Here is a 12,364-nt window from a genome sequence, read left to right on the forward strand (position 1 = left end):
GCATGCTATCTTGAGCAGAGCTAGTGAGTTTATGTCTGCTCATGCTGGGAATTACCGCTCCCAGCTGCTGTGTAGACACACCATGTCTCTTTTGAACACACTCCGTTCTCTATACCGATGTCAGAACATTTTTTAAAGGAGAGTATAAGATTCGTCTCCAAGGTCTTCCCATTGATTTCTCTTCTCTATGAAAAATTGCTCGACACTTCTGTGATAATGAAAACTTGTTCAGTTGTCACTCTTATCTTTTCAGCCTGGCCCCTCCACTTTATTTGTGAAGACAAGTTTTTAACTCAGTAAAATACCTTTTTTTAAAAAAAGATGACCCCATTAGTCCCTATTACTTCCAGGATCAAAAGGTTATTTCTAGTATTAAAGATCACATTTATCCTCTTAACTATTTATAAATTCCCTCTCACCTGTTTACTCTGCAGTGCCACCTCTTGGCTTGACCTTGCACAGCACAGGTGTAAAGCGCTGTGCATTTAATAGAAAGGTAAAAAGAAGGAGAACCATCAATATTACATTAATGAGCAATGGGAATGTTTAGCTAAATTCCTTCTTAGCAAGAGGAGCACATTTAAAGCTATATCTCTCTTGCACTCTTGGGAGGGAAAGACCTCAATATTGACGCAAAAATTAATAAAAGTTGTAAACTTTTTGTAATGTTGGTCAATACAAACTTGTTTTCCCCTTGCCAGAATGTTAAAATATACCTACAAATTATGCTATAGCCAGGATGCTTGAAAGCAATACCTGTGTATGGGTTAGTTTAGTATAATATGTTCAAGCGAATTAAAGAAATTACAGAAGTCTTCTGCTTTCTATCACCCAGAAACTGGCTAAGGGCCAGAAAGATAACACCTCCTTGACCATAAAAGGGTTTATGACTCTCATGAGTGCTTACACAGACTTTTAAAAAGCAGCTTTCCTAACTTTACTTTGCCTTAACATTTATATTATGTTTAAAAGATGTACTGCTTATTGGAATTTGCGCTTTGTACAAAATACTTAATACACGTTTAATTGCTACCACAGATTGGAACTCTAAGAAGCTTGGGTCAAGAACCAACAAACCAAAAGAGTGTCCTATCTACTGGGCCGTCCTTTGGATTTATGGGGCCCTATGCAGGATTATGAAACTGGTACATCTATGCCTGACAGCAGCCCAGGGTCACAGCCCGGGAGGGGATGGACAGGGCAGCAAAGGATAGCGAGCCGCCCAGCCTGCCTCACAGAGTCTGAGAGTCACAGTTTCCTGCAGAGACCCCTGAACGCTCTCCCTCACACAGAATGCGCGGCGCTAGCGCATTTGGCTCTCTGAATACGGCCCCTGCCTCAGGAGACTGCAGTGTGCACTAGGTGTGTGGGAGCCAACTCACTCTTACCTGCTGTCATGCGCTGCGGGAGAAGCTACTGTTTGGGGAGGCTAGCTCCCCAGCCCACCTCTTCTACCTGTGACTCCACCCATACTCCACTCCTGCTCAGCCCCAGACCCCACCCCCATTCTGCCCAGGCCCCACCTTCTCCACATTGTCTCCCTCCTCTCTTCTCTCCCCCCCTACTCACCCCATTTCAGCCAAATCCCTGAACCCAAAGGAAGCAAATGACATTTGAAAAACCACTCTTCTACAGTTTCTTTCTAAAGAAAATGGAACATGTTTTCCACTGCATGCCAGCAGGGCCATCCTTAGGATTTATGGGGCCCTACGCAGTATTATTAAAGTGGTGCCCCTATGCCGGATGGCAGCCCAAGCTCACAGCCTGGTGGGGGAGGGGGAGGAGGGACGAGACAGCAAAGGATAATGAGATGCCCGGCCTGCCTCATGGTGGCGGAGAGTCAAGAGTTCCCCGCAGAGACTCCCATACCCTCTCCCTCATGCAGAATGGACGTGAAGAAAGTACCTAATTAAAAGCACTAAAATTTGGGAATAAAAAATGTCAGTCACAGGTTTTTTGATATGCCCTGAAGTTTGTCAGAGATTTATTTGCAAAAACTTCGTAGTAAGGGTGAGTCAGCTGTCCTGCTGAATACAACATTACATATAATGGAATACACGATGCAGCTCTTCTCTGTTTTACATTTTCTTAATCAGTATTTCTAAGCTGAATTTATATTTTAAATGTACTCAAACCTTAAGCCAGCATTCCAGATTACTAAATATTTAACTCACTGAAACAAAGACATTATTTTAAATTATTTAGTCACAGAGGTTTAGCGTGTTCATAACAATGTTCACTGCTTTTAGAAAAAGGGAACATTAATTTACTGTCTGTGATCTCCATAACAATAGACATGTTTATGAAATTTCACCAACTTTAAAAAATATGTTTCCAAAGATTTTAGGTATAACAAGGATTTTATGTCTTACTAAGGTACTAATTTTTTTAGAGGGTTCTCTTAAAACTAGTTCATCAGATAGTTAGAAGTAAAGAAAGGGAAATTCATTTGTCCCGCTCTCTGGAAGGAAAGGAGTGTTGTCCCTTTAAGGACTCTCTTCAACAGGGGGTGAAGGGCCAAAGAGATGGACAGACAGGATAGGAAGACTTCAGAAGCAAGTTTTTTGTACTATTGTAATTAAAATTAAAATGTGTATTTTAGATAAGACTGGTCTTTTGAAGGATTTATTTAAAAAACTATATGTCTGAAAATCCAAGCATTTAAGGCTAAAGATGAATACTCAAATTGTGCATCTAAAAATCTATGCACGGATTTTTTAGAGATGTGAAATTATAATCTTCAGCAATATACTAAAAATATTTTTAAAGCAAATTTTAAACTAAAGTCCTGTAGACTAACATGTTCTGAGTAACTATTACAGTGATGCACAACTGCTTTTGTAGGTAAATTCAGAAACTGACAGTAGATACCTGGGGATTGGCAAATGCCTGTTAAATGGCTTCATTACCACTTGAATGGCTCTTTAACAGTTTCAGTGTTGTGTGAGTAGGTCTGGCAGGCTGGAAGGCTCTCTCACTTTTAAGTACTAGATCCCCTTCGGAGTAAGAGTCACCAGGCTGCAGCAGCCAGATGTGGGAGCCTGCAGGAAGGGTCAGAACAGGGATAAGAAGAGGCGGGACGGTGAACGCTAGTTAAGACCCAGGGGTGCCCCACGCAGCCATCTATGGTGTGTATGCCTAAGGATGGCCCTGCCTATCTAGACCAGGACACCTCCCTCTTGTAAAAATGGTAAGTTTGGAATTTATATAATTCCTTATCTCAAGAACAGAAAATTTGTAAAGAAAAAAGTGTTTAGGAAAGACCCAGTCCTGAAAAACAAACAATGTGAGGATGTTCTTTACGCATATACCCCAAAAAGGAATGTGGAGATTTGTTATCAGAACAATAAATCTAGGTTGTAAAGAGAGTATCTACCATAGGTATCTACTCCATGGGTGCTCTGGGGCCATAGGAAAAAAGTGGTCGGTGCTGAGCACCCACCGGCAGCCCCCTACCAGGACCTCCCCCTCCCCCCAGCACCTCCTGTCCTCTGTCAGGCCCTGTTGATCAGCACCTCCCCCTCTCTCCCAGCGTCTACTGCCTGCCACAGATCAACTGTTTTGCCGTATCAGGAGGCGCTGGGAGGAAGAGGTCAGGAAAGAGGGCACACCGCACTCGGGGAAGAGGACGGAACTTGGCAGAGAAGGGGCGGGGAGGGAAGAGGTGGGTTGGGGAAGGAAGAAGCAGATTGGGAGCAGGGCCTGGGTGGAGCACCCCACCCCAGCAGATTAGAAACTCAGCACCAATGGCCTCTACCAGCTCCCCTTTTCAAGAAAATTCTGCGTCCTTAAAACTTTAGAGAAAAATGTGTGTAGTAGGGAAATGTTTTGTTAAAAAATGTTGATTATTTTTTAAATGTTGAAATGGCAAACCATTCTGAAAGGCATATTTGAAAGTATTTTAACTAAATGCAAGAAGAGTGTGTGGTTTCTTAATATCACTGCTATGTAAGTGATAAAAGGCTTTATGTACCACCCTGAAATGTAATCTGCAGCACATATAAAATTGGAATGATACAGAGATTAGCATGGCCCCTACACGAGGATAACACCCACATTTGTGAAACATTCCATCTAGTACAGCTGATTACTAATGTAGAAAGTCATTAAGTATAGAATAGTTATATTAATGCAGAATTAACTAATTACTGTCTGTGCTCCAGCAGCTCCTGTGCCCTGCTCAGGAAGACAAGAAGAATGAACTCTCCAAAAATTGATATGAAGTATCAACAACTTCTTTAGCTGAAAGACTCTAAGAAGTACTGATTTTTAAAAAAGACTGTTTTTAAAGCTAAAATTATTTTATAAAGAATGAGTATTTTGCCTTTTTTAATTTCCTGTTGAATGCTAATAAAACCAAAGGAACATTTCCCAAAATGGACAGAATCAAAAGGAAATTCAAAAAACTAAAAGTTATCTGAACCATTCCCCAACAGGACACAGCCAAATTAGAAATGCACTGCGCATTCATTAAGCAGACTGCGTATCAAAAGCTGAAGTGTCGTCAAAATCAACCCCTGAAGACAGGGAACCGATGAAAGAAAGACAGTAGCCAACCTGAATCTAAACAAGCCTGGAAAAGGAGTATTTTCCTATAATTTCATGAAAATAAGAGTATAAAAATTTCTGCAGTGATCACCCATGCCACTCTGCTTCTGTACTCAAACAGCATGCACTCCTCAGCTCATCCTATCTCTGCAAGCCAACTGTCACAGACAGCTAAGAAAAACAGACAACTCAAGAACAAATCAACACAAGGAAAACCTCTAAAATGTCCTCATGGATTGGTGAGAGGAAATTGACACACTGGCAAGGGATTAGAATTAAATAACTTGTAATGATTTTACTGGGCTATGGTAATGATATTTTAACAACCTTAACAGTTTCTTCTGTAAATCATCAAATGGCTATATCATGTATTCCTGGAAAATATAGAGGAGCTAAACACTGGTAAACAGACAAGTAGTAGGATTTAAGATTCTTAATATTCATTAACTGGCCTGTTTGAAGACAGATCCTTAAATGGCTTCTAAGTAACTGATTTAAATATTTTCTTTCATTTCATGGGATTTAGTTGCACTGACAACCAATGCATTTACCTGAAGGCCAGTAAAACAGGAATACCTCACTAACAGAATCTGAATGTATAGCCAAAATAACAGCTGAGTTGTTTCTGTATAACGGGGTGAAAGAAAAACAACAAACAAACAACTAATTCTGAGAACCCCAGATTTCTGAGGTGAGCATTGAAAGGTCTAGCTCTGTGTTAGTATCCAAATGTGATGCCTTGGTATAGTACACTAGAGCCAAACACTGCTCTTACAGCCATAAAAGCTCATTGATTTAAATGGGTTGCATGATTGTAACGAAGGACCATAATATCACCTTTTGTCAGTAAAATAAGGTATCCCATCAATTTTTGTCTGACGGACTTTTGTGGCTAGCACAAGTGAGTAATTGTGCTTTGTTGTGTGGGTTGGGTTATCATATCACCCACAACATTTAGAAAGAAGTGGGCTTCTATGGAGGTCCAAGTATTTCTACTCCAACCTCTCTCCAAAAGCTGTTACAGAGCTGTCTACCATGCTGTGAAATACAACTCATATTGCAATTAAAAAACCCTCATAAAACAGTAGGATAAAATACCTTTGCCTTAAGGGCTGAATTACATTTTCAGCAGGTTTTTAGAAAGAAAAAGCAAAACAGAGTCAAACTGAAGTTACACTGCAGTGGCTATAATGAGATTTCCTCTGCTATCGGTGCTGTGAAGCAAAGGTCATGGTGTTAATATTCCATAAAAGTTTGCAGCATTTAAGACATTTTAAAAAGTCTGCAGACGATCTCAGCCTTTGCATAGATTTCTCTCCAAAATGCTTAACGACGTTGTCAGCATGAGGTGGTTAGTCAACATTCTAAAGTCTGAGCAAAGGTCAAGGCAAATAAAATATGCTGGAAAACTGAGCCCAAGGGTATGATCTGAAATGTGGTTCTGAACACAATCCGTCAATACGTGCTCTCTGTTCTATTACTCACATGATCGCCAACCCTGTTTCACTGTAAATCTGTGGTTCAGAAGTGTTTAAAAATTTCATGGTTTTGGTCATCTGTGTCAGTTACCAGCATATGATTTATAATAAAGTATATTTTAATAGATCATAAGCCTAACAGATCATAATCCAAATGGCAGATTATAAATCAGGTACCACTTGAAAATATAGTGTGATTATACTCAGGCTGGTAGCCCAGCCTATTATTAAGGGTGCCTAACGGTTCCTATCATAACACCCCTGTTTTCAGTTGCTTTATAACTTTGCTATACGTTAACCATTCAGGCTGAAGTTTTCTATGCCAGGTGTCTACCTTAGGCTGAACTTCTCTGGAAAATTTCTGCCCAACCCCCCCTCCCCAAATGTATTTTTTCCTACCCCTGTTTTCAGGAATAGCTTGTTTTGCCCATATTACATTCTGATGACCTTCTCTTTGAGAAGCTTTAGTGCCACACTGCTGTGCAGAAGAGACTTGAAATTTGGCAGGAGGTGCTTTTTATCATCCCGGTGAAAACTCGCCCAAGTTTGTCCAAGTTTTAAGCATCTGAAGAAATGCAGTTCGCACATGCTCAGTACAGACTACTAGAGCTTCACAGCTTAATCCCCTGAAGACTTCATCCACAATGAGCATGCTCCAGTCTGGGACTGCAGGGGGCTGAGCAGAACTTTCCCTGCAATTGCACGAACCAGCTAGCTGCTCTAGGATCTACCCCAGGTCCAAGCACCAGAACTAAGAGCAGGGCACCTGTCTCTCCTGTGCTCCTGCTGAATGCCAGGCAGTGAGGAGGAAGCTACCTGAATTGAATGCAGAGAAGACAAGAGGTGGACCTTCTGAAGGGTGGGGAGATGAGAGAAGCTGGGGCTGGGAGGAGGAGATGGATTGGCTGGGCAAAGAAACTAGGGTTGAGAACCAGTGGAGCAGAGAAGAAGAGAGAGAGCTCTGATGGGAAGATAGTGCGTGAGATAAACTGGGACTGGCTGGTCTATGATTGGGACAAGGAAGTGGAGGGGAACACTGGTATGGACAAGGATCCCAGAGAAGAAGAGTGGAGCCAGTGGGGATGGGTATATGGAAAGTGAAGGGGGTGTGATTGGAAGCAGGGGGATGAAGGTGCAGGCACAGATCAGATAAAGGGGTGAATGGAGGGAAGGGAGACATCAGATAAGGAACTGAGAAGGAGGCTGTGATAAATGGGGAGAGGGGTAGCTCCCTTTTATGGACACCCAGCTGGCCAGTAGCTATAAAAATCTGTCTTAATAGCTGTTCTCTACTTGCTTTACCTGTAAAGAGTTAAAAAGTCTCACTGCTGTACGTAGGTAAAAGGAAGTGAGTGGCCTCCTGACCAAAAAGAGCCAATGGGAAAGCTAGAACTTTTTAAAATTGAGAAAAAACTCCCCCTTTGTCCATTTGTTGGGATTCTACTGGCTAGAGAGGTGGCCAGGGCTGGATCTATGCTCCAAGAAGCTTGGGACCAGGTATGAAAAATCCTCAGTATTGGATTTCTGTGTCTTGAGAGGTTGTGCACATGTTTTTTTTTTAGTTAGCTGATGGCAACAACTGATTTCTTTCCCCCCCCCACCCTTCTTTTCCTTTCTTGGCTCCTCCCCGAAGGAGTGTGTGTATGAAAGGGCTTGAGGGTACTCCACAGGAAGGAATTCCCAAGTGCGCCTTCCTGGGCTCTCAAAGGGGTTCTGCACTTGGGTGGTGGCAGCATGTACCCATCTAAGATCAGAGAAAAGCTGTAACCTTGGGAGTTCAATACAAGCCTAGAGTGGCCATTATTGATTTTTAGAATCCTTGTGGGCCCCCACCTTCTGCACTCGAAGTGCCAGAGTAGGGAAATCAGCCTTGACAGGGACTCAGTAAACAAATGAGGTAGGGGTCCTATATACAACTGCCTTCTGCACTACATAACCTGGCAGGGCCAGCTCTACCATTTTTGGCACCCTAAGCAGCAAAAAAAAAAAAAAAAAAAAAAAAAAAAAAAAAAAAAAGGCTGCCCTGACTGTACCACTCCAAGAATGGACAGAATGTCGCCCCTTAGCTTGTGCCGCCCAGGCACATGCTTCCTCCACTGGTGCCTGGAGCCAGCCCTGCAACCTGGATTCATCCCCAGAGCAGGACCCCTGTGTGCTGCAAGAGGCAGAGGTGTCAGAGTTCCAGTTGGGCTCCACAACCAGCTGCCCACCAGATTCCTGTAAGGGAAGTCCAGCTTCTGGATCCCTAGGTGTTTTAAGCCTCCCAGAGCCTGAATGGAGTCTATGCACTGCCTCTGTCTTGGAGTCTCTAGGATCAATCTCAGGGAGCAGACCTAGACCCTTGGCTCAGGGCTGTAGCTCACAACACAATCTCTCCCAGAATCCCATCACAGATGTGAGCCTTCTGAGTCAGATGGTACTTGTAAAGCAGGTAACATGGACACTTTGAACAGAATTCCAACACATTTATTGCTCATTTACTTATCAGAAAAAGCAGACAGTACAGATCGTTTAGAAAAAAAACCAATACAAACAAATTCTAAATACAGGGCCCCTCACAAGCCCACCCTTTCCTTGGGAGGCCTGGGACTATCTGGGCTCAGATAGAGAGGCAAGGGACTCTGCCTCATCAGGCCCCAGCATGTTGGAGTGCTTCTCCCTCACCATGGCTAGTTGTCTCCATCTTGCCAAGACTTCCTGTGTCATGCCCCAAGTTCTCCTGTGCGATTGAGCTTGCTTATATACCCCTCACTCCCACAATGCCTTGACTCTTTTGTTCTGTGTCTGGTAAATTTCTGCTGCTCTCCTCATCCCCCCTCTCTTCAGGCAGAGAATGAAGTATCTTTTCCCATCTTGAGCAAACTCCTTTAGCCTCTCTATTGTCCATTCAAAGCTCTGTAAGTATTCTCTATTGTCCCTGGTAGTTTGAGGAAGACATGATGGAACCCTGCCAGCTCATGGTACATACACATACAGAGGCTTTCCATGATGCAGCCGTTTCATGATACAACTTCATATCATCAACCAGAATTCACACAGTGCACAGAGAGCCCCTAAATCATCACAGGGGTCCTGTGGAAAAAAAATAGGATGTGACCATGTAATTCAAGACTATCACAGTGCGCGCACCACACACACACACACACACACAATTAAGATTGTACAGGCCTCTCTCCGTAGCTAGTGTTCTGAGACTGGAAGCTTATTTTTTAAAACTGGGCATTAGATGGAATGTGCAAGAGCAGTGGCACCTCATGGGTTTGGAGAGAAGCACGGGGGTGGGGGAATAGGGTGAGCGCCAGGAGTCTACTGCTGGAAGAAAGCAAGAACAAAGACTGAAGAAGGCCCCCTTTTTATGCCCACAGCAGTTTTCACACTTCTAAAAATACAGGAGACTGACATTATCTGCTACCACGTCTAACCTCAATGAGGTCATTTAAGGATACAAAAGTGAAGTAAGAGAGAGCAAGAGAGTGATATAAAACAATGCACAGCCAAGCCCAGTCACCTGCTCCAGTTTATTTTGTCACAGACTATAAAAACCATGGGGTATCAGGATCATGGCCTCAATCTTGCTCCCACTGGGGTAGGAAGGTCAAGTCCTGTACAATGACCTTGATTTGCTTGCCTGGGGAAGGTGCATGAACAGATTGTGGGCAGCGCATGAATCTTAAACTTAAAAAGCAACACAGAAAACTAGAGAAAGGAAATTCATTGTTCATTCACTATATTATTAACTGTGAAACTTACGGGTGCAGAACAGTAACACGACAAATAGCTAAATGAGCTATCAAAAAGGAAGAGAGGGGCATGGTCAGTGTTGGTCTAACTCTACTCCTTTTGAAGTTAATGAACATTGGTTTTGATGAGAGTGGAGATGAGCCGGTGTTGAGCTCTTTCAAAAAACCCACCCTTGACACTTATAAGACCAGCACCCGCATTTAGCAGATGTTAATAAAACTAGAAATGTTACCAGTCCCAAAGCTCCAAGGCATAAACTGACCACGCACTAGGGTCAAAGAAGAGGATGTGATTTGCAAGTTTTGCGAGTGTGTTAATGCTCAGAAAGTCATGGCAGATTAACTACTCTGGAGAATGAAGTCCATCCACAGAATAAAGTACCCTAACAGGGGAGGGGAGTGGTAGAGGGAGGAGAGAATCACCTCTATGAGTTTGCAGATAGTTCAATCCGACATCTTGATGTCTGGGCTGATGCTGCCAACAATGATGCCAGTTAATGGTAGTGTTTCATAATATGGAGACACATCCACCAAGAATTGGACCGAGACCAACAACTCATTTCACAATGGCCACCACACAGCCATCAGAGGGTAACAAACTTCTAGTTACTCTCACAATTTGGCTGGATTAAAAAGCCAGAACTTGAGAGGTGAAAGGAGCCATCCATAACCTATTGCAAAAGCCTCCTGTCCACAAAACATATAAATTAAAAGTGCCTTAGTATTATGTGCTGAATGGCCCCAAAATAACCAGTACTAATACATCACATGGAGCTGGAGTCAGTGATCCGTGGCAGGTCTGAATGACTCATACCCAAAAAAGAAAACTAAAGGTAAGGTACATGACAAATGTGTTGAATGCCCATTGTTCTCCCTGGATACTAAGGGCACTCAACACATATTTCTAAAGGCCTCTGACTCCCCCCACTCCAAACACACTTGCAGGTCATTGATAGTGTCTGATTTACATTGGAGAAAGAACTGTAATTCTCTCACCTTTCTGCAAAAGCCTCTCCTTCCCCTTGGGTAAGTAACATCTGAAAGATTCACTACTGTGAGGGACACACACTCTAAAAATTAAAAATGTATCCATTAAATCCAACTTGGGGAACGAACAAAGTTAACTCACAACAAAATGGATTTGGCCGTTTGCCAAATCTCCCGCTATGTGAACCTGGGGACAATCCAGCCTTCGCATAATGTGTGCCCAACCCAATCTCTCCAGCCGAGAGGCTGATGCAGATATTAAGGCAATGATGGACCATTCAAAATTAGCAATGGATGGATTCCAGGAAGAGAGCTAAACTTCAACTCTATAGGAATGTCAGTGGTGATACCTGCTCCCAAACTGGTCTTTAACTGGGCATTATTACAGGAGTTTGGGCAAAGGTACACACCCCCTTGTATTCCCCCCCCCACCCCCACCCCCGCCACACACACAAAATAAAAATAAAGGGAAAACTTCTATATTGTATTGATTAAAAGCAAAAGGATTTTCTTCAGTTCAGTAAGCTTATAGTTATTTACAGCAGTATGACTATGAGAGAAAGTTTCTTAAACCTGCAGTGGGCTTCTGGGCTGCCTTTTCTCAGATTTTCAAATGGCCTGTTTTCCTGAAAACATGTTGTTTGCCACACTCTTGGTGGAGCACACAGCAACATTCTCACACTGGCACAATTCATTCTTTGGTTTTGTTATCAACAGCAAGAGACTCAGAGAGATGGCTGTATTGTGGTTCAGGGTCTTTTTCTCTAAGCAGAAACAAAAGTGGACTCCACTGAAGGCAACATGCTGTCAGAGTCCCTCAGCACAGGGGAAAGCTAGTCCTGTTTAAAGAAAAACCACTGAAATGACTACTGAAGTTGAAGAAATAGCCAATAGTTATATAAAAAATAACAATGAGTTCTAAGCAGTAGGGTGTAGTTTTGCACAGGGTAGAACTTCATCTACAAAAAAAACCACACAACCAGAGAATATACTGTTCTGTTCAATGGGGAAACAGAATACATTTTCAGTAATCAGAGGACAGTTATAGATAGGCAGTTGTCTAACAGAGAGATGGGCATTGAAGGGCTCAACTACTTAGAAAAGAATAGAATGTTTTTGATGAGCACGTTGGGTGTCTTTCCTTCCTCCCACACCATCTTCCCCTCCAGATCTTAGCCTAACCTTATCTAACTCTCCTGTCTATGATCATCAGATTTGTCCGATTCTTAAAGTCACCAACTTTTGGCAATAATGTGGTTTCAGATGCTCTTCTGGGCTCTGGTCAGCTATTTTATCCAATTTTGTTTATATTCCCAGGCTTCCCAAATTGGGGGATTTAAGATACTTTGCTTTCCTCCCTACACTCCATTCCTTTGCTAATACAATACCTAGCCCAATTTGCTGAAGTCAGATCTGCTGAAACCCTGAGATGGATTTAGGCAAAAATAAGGGGCTTGCTAAACATTGGAGAGAAGAAAGGCTGTACTGTTTAATCACTTTCCAGTTCTGTTTGTTGGGATATTTAGTCAGAGCAAATCAGGGATCTTCCCCACCCCATCTACTAGAAGATTCCAATTGCTGATCATTTTTCTATTATTGAAATTGGTTATT

General features: G+C 42.6%; 1 non-coding gene across 1 annotated transcript; it reads left to right on the top strand.

Annotated features, from left to right (window-relative positions):
* The first annotated feature begins 3,977 nt into the window (after window positions 1-3,977).
* On the top strand, window positions 3,978-4,080 carry LOC116821853 (U6 spliceosomal RNA). The gene has a single exon (XR_004373026.1). It is a non-coding gene; the product is annotated as a U6 spliceosomal RNA (small nuclear RNA).
* Window positions 4,081-12,364: the final 8,284 nt, after the last annotated feature.

This window comes from Chelonoidis abingdonii, chromosome 2 (genome assembly GCF_003597395.2).
Source record: "Chelonoidis abingdonii isolate Lonesome George chromosome 2, CheloAbing_2.0, whole genome shotgun sequence".
NCBI classification, from domain to species: domain Eukaryota; kingdom Metazoa; phylum Chordata; order Testudines; family Testudinidae; genus Chelonoidis; species Chelonoidis abingdonii.